The sequence below is a fragment of the Mobula hypostoma genome, chromosome 4, assembly GCF_963921235.1.
Source record: "Mobula hypostoma chromosome 4, sMobHyp1.1, whole genome shotgun sequence".
NCBI classification, from domain to species: Eukaryota; Metazoa; Chordata; class Chondrichthyes; order Myliobatiformes; family Myliobatidae; genus Mobula; species Mobula hypostoma.
This window is the reverse complement of record NC_086100.1, coordinates 1565267-1578234: the sequence shown is the minus strand read 5'-3', so window position 1 is coordinate 1578234 and position 12968 is coordinate 1565267. Positions and strand designations below refer to the sequence as shown.

The 12968-nt window shown below is 53.1% G+C and overlaps 1 protein-coding gene and 1 long non-coding RNA gene across 2 annotated transcripts in view; one reads left to right on the top strand and one right to left on the bottom strand.

Moving 5' to 3' along the window:
* Nucleotides 1–7000, top strand: part of LOC134345088 (uncharacterized) — a 52870-nt gene extending 45870 nt beyond the window's left edge. Inside the window, exon 3 of the long non-coding RNA XR_010017599.1 lies at nucleotides 3642–7000. This is a non-coding gene — a long non-coding RNA (uncharacterized LOC134345088). The remainder of the gene's footprint in view (nucleotides 1–3641) is intronic.
* LOC134345086 (lipoma-preferred partner homolog) overlaps nucleotides 1–11692 on the bottom strand; it is a 453573-nt gene extending 441881 nt beyond the window's left edge. Inside the window, exon 1 of the mRNA XM_063045237.1 lies at nucleotides 11555–11692. The gene's annotated coding sequence lies outside the window, so the exon portion shown is untranslated. The remainder of the gene's footprint in view (nucleotides 1–11554) is intronic.
* Nucleotides 11693–12968: the final 1276 nt, after the last annotated feature.

Sequence of the window (12968 nt, the reverse complement as noted above, 5' to 3'; positions counted from 1 at the left end):
CAGACACGGTTGTACTATATTGCCATTTGAGTATTTCTTTGTTTTTGGAACACATCTATCCTCATCTTCCTAATTTTTCCTAGAAACTCACTCTACTGCTGCTCTGCTGTCATCCCTGCCAACATCTCCTTCCAACTTACTTTGGCCAACTCGTCTCTCATACCACTGTAACTTCCTTTATTCCACTGAAATACTGCTACATCGAAATTTACTTTCCCCCCATCAAATTTGAAGTTGAACTCAATCATATTGGGATCACTGCCTCCTACGGCTTCTTTCACCTTAAGCTCTCTAATCACCTCCGGTTCATTACATAACACCCAATCCAGTATAGCTGATCCCTCAGTAGGCTCAACAACAAACTGGTCTAAAAAGCCGTCTCGTAGACTTTCAACAAACTCACTCTCTTGAGATCCATTTCCAACCTGATTTTCCCAATCGACCTGCATGCTGAAATTTCCCATGACTATCGCAACATTGCCCTTGTGACAAACCTTTTCTGTTCCCTGTTGTAATCTGTAGTCCACATCCCAGCCACTGTTGGGAGGCCTGAATATAACTGCCATAAGGGTCCTTTTACCCTTGCAGTTTCTAATTCAACCCACAAGGATTCAACATCTTCCAATCTTATGTCACATCTTTCTACTGATTTGATGTAAGATGTATGATTATTGGATGATCGGGATGCCATTTTTTTTATACTGGGGGGGAGGTGGGTTTAATGTTTCTCTCTGAGTTACTTTCATATTCTTTCTTTGTTTTGTGGCTACCTGGAGAAAAACAAATTTCAGAGTTGTATATGGATACATGCTTTGATAATAAATGAACCTTTGAATTTGAATTCAATCATTCAGATCTTTAACCAAAACCAGGAAGAAGGGGCAAATCACTCATTCCCAGCGACTCGGGACTGGTTTTCTGTACCCTTTAGAATTGTTTTGAAAGCTCTCAATGGTTTGGAACCACAGCACATCACAGAGTTGCTTTCATTTTATGATCCTGCTTGAGCTCTCAGGAGTCCTTCCATCGGACTCTTAAATTTAACAATCTCCTTCAAAAGATCATGAATAGGTCAGCTTTTTTGAATGAAGCTTCTAATACTTTCTCCCATTGTAAAGCATTTTGAACTACATCATCTGGATGAAAAGTGCTCTGTAACCCAGTTATAAAACTATAATGTTCTCTGGGTCTATGACTCTATGTATTTAAAGCCGGAGGCAGGGTCAGGGAGTTCAAGGGTAAGGCACAAGTGTCTTTGCACAGACGCAGGTGGGTGGCTGGAATGCTCCACCTGGGGTGATGGTAGAGGCAAATTTAGACTGACACATGAATATGCAGAGAATGGAGGGGTATGGGCTTTGTGTGGCAGAAGGAATTAGGGACAATGCAGTGGGCGGAAGGGCTTGTTACTGTGCTGTGCTGTACAATGCTTAGACCAAGCTATCAGAACTAGCAGACTGAAAAGGGACGGGTTACACCTGAGCCTGAGGGGATCCAATATCCTTACGGGCAGGGTGGCTGGAGTTGTTCAGGTGGGTTTAAACTAATTTGACGGGGAGTGAGAACTGGAGTGACAGTGCTGAAGATGAGGGAGTTGGGTTTACAAACAGAAGCAATGTGTAGTGAGACTCCAAGCAAGGAGAGACTGGTGATAGGGCAAAATTGCAGTCAACAGGATGAGTTGCAATGTACAAGGCAGAGTGAATACAGGACTGAAGGTGCTATATTTGAATGTGTGCAGTATATGAAATAAGGTTGATGACCTTGTTGCACAGTTACAGATTAGCAAGTATGATATTATAGGCATCACTGAATCATGGCTGAAAGATTATAGCTGGGAGTTTAATGTCAAAGAAAACACATTGTATCGAAAGGACAGGCAGACAAGCAGAGAAGGCACTGCTCTGTTGGTAAAAAAAAATGAAATCAAATCATTCGAAAGAGGTGACATAGGGTCAGAAGGTATTGAATCATTGTGGATAGAGCTAAGGGACTACAAGGGTAAAAAGACCCTGATGGAAGTTGTAAAAGTCGCGGGGGACTTCAGTATGCAGGTAGACTGAGAAAACCAGGTTGGCACTGGATTCCTGGAGGGGGTATTTCCAGAATGCCTACAAGATGGCTTTTTAGAGCAGCTCATGGTGGAGGCCACAAGGTGATCAACTATTCTGGATTGAGTGTTGTGCAATGAACTGGAATTGATTAGAGAGCTTACGTAAAAGAACCCGCAAGGAAAAATGATCACACAATCAAATTCACACTGGAATTTGAGGAGAAGCTAAAGTGAGATGCAGCAGCCATGATGCAACGGTGGAGCAGACTCGATGGGTGTATATCTTATGCTCTAAAAAATTGAGAGATACTGACAAACCCAGTGATTGGACAAGGACATGCCAACTGGAGAGTAGTGGAAAACTATGAGATATTCACTTTGATAGGAGAAAGTACTTAAAAGCTTATAAATCTCTAGTTAGGCCACACCTGGAGAATTAAACACAGTTCTCGTGACCACCACACCCCTCCCCCCGCTGAGACTTTGGAGAGGGTACAGAAGAGGTTTACCAGGATTTACCTGGATTAGAGAACATGTGCTATAACGAGAGGTTGGACAAACTTGGGTTGTTTTCTCTGGAGCAGAAGAGGCGGAGGTCCGACTGAAGTTTATAAAATTATGAGAGATATAGATAGAGTAGACAGACAATATTTTTTCCCAAGTGTTGAAACATTGAACAACAGAGGGCATGTGTTTAAGGTGAAAGGGGGCAATTTCAAACAAGATGTAAGGGGCAAGTTTTTTTTACAAAGTGAGTGGTGGGTGCCTGGGATGGTGGTAGAGGCAGATACATTAGGGACTTTTAAGAGACGTTTAAATAGACACATGAATGTGAGGAAAATGCAAGGATATAGCCAGCGTGTAGGCAAAGAGATTAGTTTAGTTGGCCATTTGATTACCCATTTAGTTGGTTTGCAGAACATTGTGGGCCAAAGGGCCTGTTTCTGACCTGTACTGTTCTATTGCCTAAAGCAGACTGGCAGAGTTTATTTCTGATATGATGAGAAGCTGAAAGGTGTCAGTGTTCTGAAAGTTGATATATGTAGGATCAGCACACAATGAATAAAACCTTTATTAAAAGAGAACTTGAGTACAAGAGTAGTGATATCTTACTCCCATTATATAGAATCCCAGCAAGACCACACCTGAAATATTACACACATGCCTGCTCTGCCTTTCCAAGGAATATAAGAATCGAGCAAACTCAGTCAGCTCCATCATGGGCACGAGCCTCCTCAGCATCGAGGACATCTTCAGAAGATAATGCCTTAAAAAGGTAGCATCCCACATTCAGGACCCTGATCGCTTAGGACATGCCCTCTTCTCATTGCTGCAATTGAAGAGGTGGTACGGGAGCCTGAAGATACACACTCAATGTTTCAGGAACAGCTTCTTTCCCTCTGCCATCAGATTCCTTTAGCCAGAGAGTGGTGAATCTGTGGAATGCATTGCTACAGACAGCTGTGGAGGCCAAGTCATTGGGTATATTTACAGTGAAGGCTGACAGGTTCTCTTGGGGAGGCGCAGCAGAGTCATCTTCGGAAACAGCTCTATTTCCACCTTTAATATCTTTATTATTCCCTTTCAGGGTTCTTTTGAAGACCCTGACCCAGAGTTACACGCTGACTTCAGTTCTTTGCGGGAATGGGACCCATTCTCAGGGGTTTCACAACTGGCCTTTGTTCGGCAAGCCAAGACTTTGGCTGAGAAACGGGCTCGAATTTGGAAGACTAAGATCTCGTGGCTCTGAAGACGGGTGGATTGAGGGTCGGTGTCATGGCAGGACACCTCTGTGTCATCGGGGGAGTCAGGATATCCGCTGTGGGCCCGAAGACTCAGGCTCTTTGTGATCTTTGGGCACAGAGCTTGAAAAAAGGGACATAATGGACTTTTTAAAATCATAAACCAGCGATCTATTTGTTATGTTTCCCCGCTCGCTGGAAAAATGGAGATACCTCCTTCTCCCTTATTAGGGAGAGAGGGAATCTGCGGTATGTCGAATACCAGATGAAATGTGAAGTCTTTGGGGGTAACTGCAAGTCTGTGTCTTTGCTCGTGGTGAGTGCTCGGTGGTGGGACCAATGCTTGCTTTTTTTTGACGGTGGTGGGGGAGGGGGTAGGGGGGATTGTTGCTTACTGCTGTTTACGCATGGGAGGGAGGGGAGCTGAGGGGGACTTTGGAGCTCTTACATTTATCTGTCGTTCATTCTTTGGGGCACTTGCTGTTTTCGTGGATGTTTGTGAAGAAAAAGTATTTCAGGATGCATATTGTATACATTTCTCTAACATTAAATTGGACGTTTGATAATCAGAGCGTCGGGGAGAAGGCTGGAGAATGGGGTTGAGAGCGATAATAAATCAGCCCTTGTGGAATGGTAGAGCAGACTTGATGGGCTGAATGGCCTAACTCTACTCCTAAATTTCTAGGTCTTAGGGACAATGAACCCATGAACAACACTATCTCTGTATTTTTGTTCTCTATTTGCACTAGTTACTTAATTTTTTATGTACTGTATATATTTCTTACTACAATTTATAGTTATTTATTATGAATTGCAATATACTGCTGCTGCAAAACACTCAACTTTATGACATACTCCACCAATGCTAAACCTGATTCTAATTGTGAACGCTGCTGCTAACAAGCTCCAAACCCAGACTCAATCCTAATGTGGAGTTTGCACATTCTGTTACCATGGTACTTTCCTCTGAAAACTCTAGGTTTGCTCCGCATCTTAGAGTGATAATGGAGTTGTCTGCTGTGAACCCTCCCCTCTAAAGGAAGGGGCTGGGGGTGGTGTGGCAGGTGATGGGCATATGAAAATAAACAGGGAAAGAAGTTGCGGGGGGGGGGGTTGTGACTGATAGGAGTGCAGCAAAGACTTGATAGGGCAAACAGCCTATGGGAGAAGAGAACCAGAGAGTACAGCTCAGGGCAGTTTGGAGTTCAATTCCCATTGCTGCTTGTAAAGGAGTTTGTACATTCTCTCCAAGAACTGCATGGCTTTCCTGCCGGTGTCCCAGTTTCTTCCCACAGTCCAAAGACATACCAGTTAGTAGGTTCATTGTTTGTTGTAATTTATCCTGTGTTTAGGCTGGGGTTAAATCATGGGGTTGCTGGGCAGTACAACTTGTCTTTTCAAGATTCAAGTATATTTATTATCAAAGAATGTACAAATTACACAACCTTGAGTTTTGCTTGCTCACAGGTAGCCGCAAAGCAAGAAACCTGAAAGAACCCACTTAAAGAAAAAGAAGAATAAGAAATAAAAATGAGAGACCAACTCTCGATGCACAAGAAAAAAAAACTTGCAAACAATTGAAGCAAACAGCAGCAGCATTTCGAACCAAAATACTGTTTACTGTTTATGCTGCACACTACACCTTGAATTATAATTCATATTTTATTAACTTGTGTGTGTTAATAATTTTGTTTTATGTGCTGTGTTTAGTGGGTGCACCGTTGTTTGGTTTGGTTGTATATATGTACAGTCAGATGACAATAAACTGGAACTTGATGGGCCTGTCCTGCCCTGTCTCTAATAGGCAGACAGATAAGTAAACGGATAAATAAGAGGCTTGCCCAATGGAGTTCAGAACAAGGAGTGATCTTATTGCAACATATACTGTAGATTCTGAAGGTCTTCATGTGGATATTTAGAACTGGCAGACAGTTTCAGTATTTGAGCTCAAGACTAGTGAAGACAAAATATTTCTACTGGAAGCACATGCAAATGGTGGGAATTCTCAGCCCAAGAGAGCAACGTTGCTGAATATATTCTAGTTGGAGAATGACAGACACTTGAACTAAGAATTCAAGAAAACAGGAGCAGGAGACCCTCAATCATACCTCAGCATTTTATTTTTTTATTTAGAGATACAGTGTGGAACAGATCCTTCAAGCCTCACCATCCAGCAACCCCTGATTTAACAGGACAATTTACAATCACCAATTAACCAACAGGGTCTGTAGAGATTCAGCGTATCATCAAAAACCTTGGCAAACTTCTATAGGTGTGTGGTGGAAAGCATGCTGACTGGCTGCATTACAGCTAGTATGGGAACAAAATGCCTTTGAGTGGAAAATCCTACAAAAGGTAATGGATTCGGCTCAGTACAGCACAGGTAAAGTCCTTCCAACCATTGAGCACATCAAAATGAAACGTTGCCATAGAAAAGCAGCATCTATCATCAAAGATCCTCACCACCCAAGTGATGCTCTTTTCTCACTGCTGCCATCAGGTAGAAGATACAGGAACCTCAGGACTCACACCACCAGGTTCAGGAACAGTTACTACCCCTCAACCATCAAGTTCTTGAACAAAGGGGGATAACTACATTCATCTATTTCTAGTCTTCCTACAACCAACGGTCTCACTTTGAGGACTCTTCAACTTGTTATTTCATGTTATCATTGTTTATTGCTAGTCATTTATATGTGCATTTGAATAGTCTGCTGTTCATTTATCCTGTTTACAGTTACTGTTCAATTAATTTGCTAAGAGAACCTGCAGGGAAAAAAGAACCTCAGGGCTGTATGTGGTGACATACATACACTGATAATCAGTTTTACTTTGAACCTTGAACTATGGGAGGAAGCTGGAGCACCAGGAGTAAACCCATGCATTCCATGAAGAGGACATACAAACTCCTTAAAAAGGTTGTTGGAACTGAACTCCAAACTCCGACGGCCCAGTGTTTCGCTACGGTGGCACCCCATATATATCAAGCGTTATCTATACTGACCTCAACCCTCCATCTGCACCAATTCTCCATCATCTTCAGAAATATTTATATATCTCCATCTCCTAGACTTCCCATCACCATCTACCCCAGATTCACAGTTGTCTGTGGGAAGAGCCTCCTACACAGCTCCAATTTAAATGAGTTCCCCATCACCTTATAACTATGGTGAAACTCTCCTACTGAAAATTAGGGGGACAGCAGCTTTTGCAGAGAGAGGGAGGGAGGGAGAGAAAGAGGGAGGGAGGGAGGGAGAGAAAGAGGGAGGGAGGGAGGGAGAAAGAGAGAGAGGGGGAGGGAGGGAGAGAGAGGGGGAGGGAGGGAGAGAGAGGGAGGGAGGTCGAGAGAGAGAGAGGGAGGGAGGGAGAGAGAGAGGGAGGGAGGGCGGGAGAGAGAGAGGGAGGGAGGGAGGGAGAGAGAGAGGGAGAGAGGGAGGGAGGGAGGGAGAGAGAGAGGGAGAGAGGGAGGGAGGGAGGGAGGGAGAGGGAGGGAGGGAGGGAGTGAGAGAGAGGGAGGGAGGGAGGGAGGGAGGGAGGGAGAGGAGGGAGGGAGGGAGGGAGGGAGAGGGAGGGAGGGAGAGAGAGAGGGAGAGGGGGGAGGGAGGGAGAGGGGGGGGGAGGGAGGGAGAGGGGGGAGGGAGGGAGGGAGAGGGGGGAGGGAGGGAGGGAGAGAGAGGGAGGGAGAGGGAGGGAGGGGGAGGGAGAGGGAGGGAGAGGGAGGGAGGGGGAGGGAGAGGGAGGGAGAGGGAGGGGGAGGGAGAGGGAGGGAGGGGGAGGGGGAGGGAGAGGGAGGGAGGGGGAGGGGGAGGGAGGGGGAGGGAGGGAGAGGGAGGGGGAGGGAGGGGGAGGGAGGGAGAGGGAGGGGGAGGGAGGGAGAGGGAGGGAGTGTGAGGGAGAGAGGGAGGGAGTGTGAGGGAGAGAGGGAGGGAGTGTGAGGGAGAGAGGGAGGGAGTGAGAGGGAGAGAGGGAGGGAGAGGGAGGGAGAGAGGGAGGGAGAGGGAGGGAGGGAGAGGGAGGGAGGGAGAGGGAGAGGGAGGGAGAGGGAGAGGGAGGGAGAGGGAGGGAGGGGGAGGGAGGGAGAGGGAGGGAGGGGGAGGGAGAGGGAGGGAGGGGGAGGGAGAGGGAGGGAGGGGGAGGGAGAGGGAGGGAGGGAGAGGGAGGGAGAGGGAGGGAGGGGGAGGGAGGGAGAGGGAGGGAGAGGGAGGGAGAGGGAGGGAGGGAGAGGGAGGGAGAGGGAGAGGAGGGAGAGGGAGAGGGAGGGAGAGGGAGGGAGAGGGAGGGAGGGAGGGAGAGAGGGGGAGGGAGGGAGAGAGGGAGAGGGAGGGAGAGAGGGAGAGGGAGGGAGGGAGGGAGAGAGGGAGAGGGAGGGAGGGAGGGAGAGAGGGAGAGGGAGGGAGAAAGAGAGAGGGAGAAAGAGAGAGGGAGGGAGGGAGGGAGGGAGGAAGAAAGAGAGAGGGAGGGAGGGAGGGAGAAAGAGAGAGGGAGGGAGGGAGGGAGAAAGAGAGGGAGGGAGGGAGGGAGGGAGAAGGAGAGAGAGGGAGGGAGGGAGAAGGAGAGAGAGGGAGGGAGGGAGGGAGAGGGGGAGGGAGGGAGGGAGAGGGAGAGGGAGAGGGAGGGAGGGAGGGAGGGAGAGGGGGAGGGAGGGAGGGAGAGGGAGAGGGAGAGGGAGGGAGGGAGGGAGGGAGGGAGAGGGAGAGGGAGGGAGGGAGAGGGAGGGGGAGGGAGAGGGAGGGGGAGGGAGAGAGGGAGAGGGAGAGGGAGGGAGGGAGAGGGAGAGGGAGGGAGGGAGAGGGAGGGAGGGGGAGGGAGGGGGAGGGAGAGGGAGGGAGAGGGAGGGGAGGGAGGGAGGGAGAGGGAGGGGAGGGAGGGAGAGGGAGGGGGGAGGGAGGGAGAGGGAGGGGGGAGGGAGGGAGGGAGAGGGGGGGGGGAGGGAGGGAGAGGGGGGGGGAGGGAGGGAGAGGGAGGGGGAGGGAGGGAGAGGGAGGGGGGAGGGAGGGAGGGAGAGGGAGGGGGAGGGAGGGAGGGAGGGGGAGAGAGGGAGGGAGAGAGGGAGAGAGAGGGAAGGAGGGAGGGAGGGAGAGAGGGAGGGAGGGAGGGAGAGAGAGAGGGAGGGAGGGGGAGAGAGGGAGGGAGGGAGGGGGAGAGAGAGAGGGAGGGAGGGGGAGAGAGGGAGGGAGGGAGGGAGGGGGAGGGAGGGAGGGAGGGAGGGGGAGAGAGGGGGGAGAGAGGGGGGAGAGAGGGGGGGAGAGAGGGGGAGAGAGAGGGAGAGAGGGAGGGAGGGAGGGGGAGGGAGAGAGAGGGAGGGAGGGAGGGGGAGGGAGAGAGAGTGAGGGAGGGGGAGAGAGAGGGAGGGAGGGGGAGAGAGAGGGGAGGGAGGGGGAGAGAGAGAGGGAGGGAGGGGGAGAGAGAGGGGAGGGAGGGGGAGAGAGGGAGGGAGGGGGAGAGAGGGAGGGAGGGGGAGAGAGGGAGGGAGGGAGGGGGAGAGAGGGAGGGAGGGAGGGGGAGAGAGGGAGGGAGGGAGGGGGAGAGATGGAGGGAGGGAGGGGGAGGGAGGGGGAGGGAGGGGGAGGGGGAGGGAGGGGGAGGGAGGGGGAGGGAGAGGGGGGAGGGAGAGGGAGGGAGGGAGGGGGAGAGGGAGGGAGAGGGAGGGAGAGGGAGGGAGGGAGGGGGAGGGAGAGAGAGGGAGGGGGAGGGAGAGAGAGGGAGGGAGGGGAGAGAGAGGGAGGGAGGGGGAGAGAGAGAGAGGGAGGGGGAGAGAGAGAGAGGGAGGGGGAGAGAGAGAGAGGGAGGGGAGAGAGAGAGGGAGGGAGGGGGAGAGGGAGGGAGAGGGAGGGAGGGAGGGGGAGGGAGAGGGAGAGGGAGGGGGAGGGAGAGAGAGGGAGGGGGAGGGAGAGAGAGGGAGGGAGGGGAGAGAGAGGGAGGGAGGGGGAGAGAGAGAGAGGGAGGGGGAGAGAGAGAGAGGGAGGGGAGAGAGAGAGAGGGAGGGGAGAGAGAGAGGGAGGGAGGGGGAGAGAGGGAGGGAGGGGGAGAGAGGGAGGGAGGGAAAGGGAGGGAGGGAGGGAGAGGGAGAGAGGGAGGGAGGGAGGGAGAGGGAGGGAGGGAGAGGGAGGGAGGGAGGGAGGGAGGGGGGAGAGAGGGAGGGAGGGAGGGAGGGAGGGAGGGAGGGAGGGAGGGGGGAGAGAGGGAGGGAGGGAGGGGGGGAGAGAGGGAGGGAGGGAGGGGGGGAGAGAGGGGGAGGAGGGAGAGAGAGGGAGGGAGGGAGAGAGGGAGGGAGGGAGGGAGAGAGGGAGGGAGGGAGGGAGGGAGGGAGGGGGGAGAGAGGGAGGGAGGGGGAGAGAGGGAGGGAGGGAGGGGGAGAGAGGGAGGGAGGGAGGGGGAGAGAGAGGGAGGGAGGGAGGGGGAGGAGAGGGAGGGAGAGAGGGAGGGAGGGAGGGAGGGAGGGAGGGAGGGAGGGAGGGAGGGAGGGAGGGGGGAGAGAGGGAGGGAGGGAGGGGGGAGAGAGGGAGGGAGGGAGGGGGGAGAGAGGGAGGGAGGGGGGGAGGGAGGGGGGGAGAGAGGGAGGGAGGGGGAGGGAGGGAGGGAGGGAGGGGGAGAGAGGGAGGGAGGGAGGGGGAGAGAGGGAGGGAGGGGGGGGGGGGGAGAGAGGGAGGGAGGGGGGGAGGGGGAGAGAGGGAGGGAGGGGGGAGAGGGGGAGAGAGGGAGGGAGGGGGGAGAGAGGGAGGGAGGGGGGAGAGGGGGAGAGGGGGAGAGGGGGAGAGAGGGAGGGAGGGGGGAGAGGGGGAGAGAGGGAGGGAGGGGGGAGAGGGGGAGAGAGGGAGGGAGGGGGGAGAGGGGGAGAGAGGGAGGGAGGGGGGAGAGGGGGAGAGAGGGAGGGAGGGGGGAGAGAGGGAGGGAGGGGGGGAGAGAGGGAGGGAGGAGGGGGAGAGAGGGAGGGAGGGAGGGTGAGGGAGAGAGAGAGAGGGGGGGAGAGGAAGGGAGGGGCAGTGAGAGGGAGGGGGAATGATAGGGAGATCCTGAGCCTAAGGTTGAATGGTTTTTGATCATCCTGAATGGTGAGCAGGTTGAGAGGCCAAATAGCCTGCCCTCACAGTAACAGGAAACTGGGACCCTTCAGCAAGCACCTTACTGCAAAGCCCGCACAAGATACCGCACCAGTGATCATCTCCAACAGCCAGATGCACAGAAAGATCTCACAATTAGTAACCGTCTTCGACGAACAGCAGGGTCTGAGGCACACAGCAAGATCCCACAACCAGTGAGCTGGATGCACAGTAAGATCCCACAACACTCGTGACTGTCTCCAAAAGTCCAATGCACAGCAAGATCCCATTAATAACTGTCTGCGATTCACACAGGGCCCGGCCCCCAATACCCCCCTCCGGCCGGTCACACACTAGAACAGTCCCATAACCTCGGACGGCTCCCCCCGTCCCACCCTCACTCCCAATTGCCCCGGTTCCCGATCCCTACCAGACCTCCCGGCTCTGTCCGCAGCCCAGTCCCTCCCGCTGCCCCCAGGCTAACTCCTTCCGCCTGCCCAGTGTCGTTTCCCGGCTCCCGGCTCCACTCTTTCCCGCCTTCCTGGTGCCGGTTCCCGGTTCCCAGCCCCAGTCTCCACTCCTTCCCGACTCCAGTCTCCACTACTACCCGCCTCTCCGGTGTCGGTTCCCGGCCCCAGTCTCTACCGCTACCCGCCTCCCCGCTGTCGGTTCCCGGCCCCGGTCTCTACTACTTCCCGTCTCCCCGGTGCCACACTCACCACCGCCGGTCGAGCCGTCCCGGGGCCGCGCCTAACGTCACTGCGTCAGCGCTCAACCGCACCGCAGGAGGGGGTGAAGGTGTAGGGGTGAGGGGTTAGGGTGAGGGATGGCTGTGGAGGGTGAGGGGTTAGTGTGAGTGTGAGGGGTTAGGGTGAGGGTGAGTGTGAGGGATGGCTGAGGAGATGGGGTGAAGGTGTAGGGATGAGGGGTTAGGATGAGTGTGAGGGATGGCTGCGGAGGGTGAGGGGGTGAAGGTGTAGGGGTGAGGGGTTAGGGTGAGTGTGAGGGGTGAAGGTGTCGGGGTGAGGGGTTAGGGTGAGTGTGAGGGATGGCTGTGGAGATGGGAGTGAAGGTGTAGGGGTGCGAGGGATGGCTGTGGAGGATGAGGGGGTGAAGGTGTAGGGGTGTGAGGGATGGCTGTGGAGGATGAGGGGGTGAAGGTGTAGGGGTGAGTGTGAGGGATGGCTGGGAGGATGAGGGGGTTAAGGTGTAGGGGTGTGAGGGATGGCTGGGAGGCTGAGGGGGTTAAGGTGTCGGGGTGAGCATGAGGGATGGCTGTGAGGATGGGGGGTGAAGAGTTAGGGTGAGCATGAGGGATGGCTGTGGAGGATAACGGGGTGAAGGTGTAAGGGTGAGAGGTTAGGGTAAGCGTGAAGGATGGTGGTGGAGGATGAGATGGTGAAGGTGTAGGGGTGAGGGATTAGGGTGAACGTGGAGGTGGTGAGTGTGAGAGATGGCTGCAGAGTTGAGGTTTGTAGGCTGCAGGAGATTTTCTTGAACCACAGAACAATATTTGCCAATCTTCTAGAAGTACTCCTGTGGCCAGGGAAGATGCAAAAATCATCACCAAATATGCAGCAATCTCTTTCCTTGCTTCTTGGGGCCCCAGGGATTGATCTGTCCAAATGTTTTTCAAAAGCTCCAACATTGTCTCTTTCTTAAACTCATTAACACATTAGCCAATTCTCTATTGACCTCCCACTGGTCAACCCTGAAGCAAGGTATTCATGAAGGACCTCCTCCAACTCAAGACATTCCCCCTTTATCCCTGTTGTCTTACCCTCACTCTCGTCATCCTTCAGGTCCTCATATACGTGTAGAAAAAGTGCTTTGAACAGTGAAGTTTTGAGAGGAGGGGATTTCATTCAGGTCCACTGCCCGAGTAGGAAAGGGAGTGGTGGGTCACTGCAGCACAATAGGACTTTGACCAGTGACCAATCCAGACTTAGAAGTTTTGAGGGGGGGGATTTCACTCAGGTCCACTGCCCAAGTAGGAAAGGGAGCAACAGGTCACGACAGCAAAAAAGAGTTTTCACCAGTGACCAATACATGCTTGGGATTGATTAGCAATAGCACATTAAAGGAAGGCAGGGGCAAGTGCAGTCGCTGCGTCAAAGTGGACAGAGAGTGGTG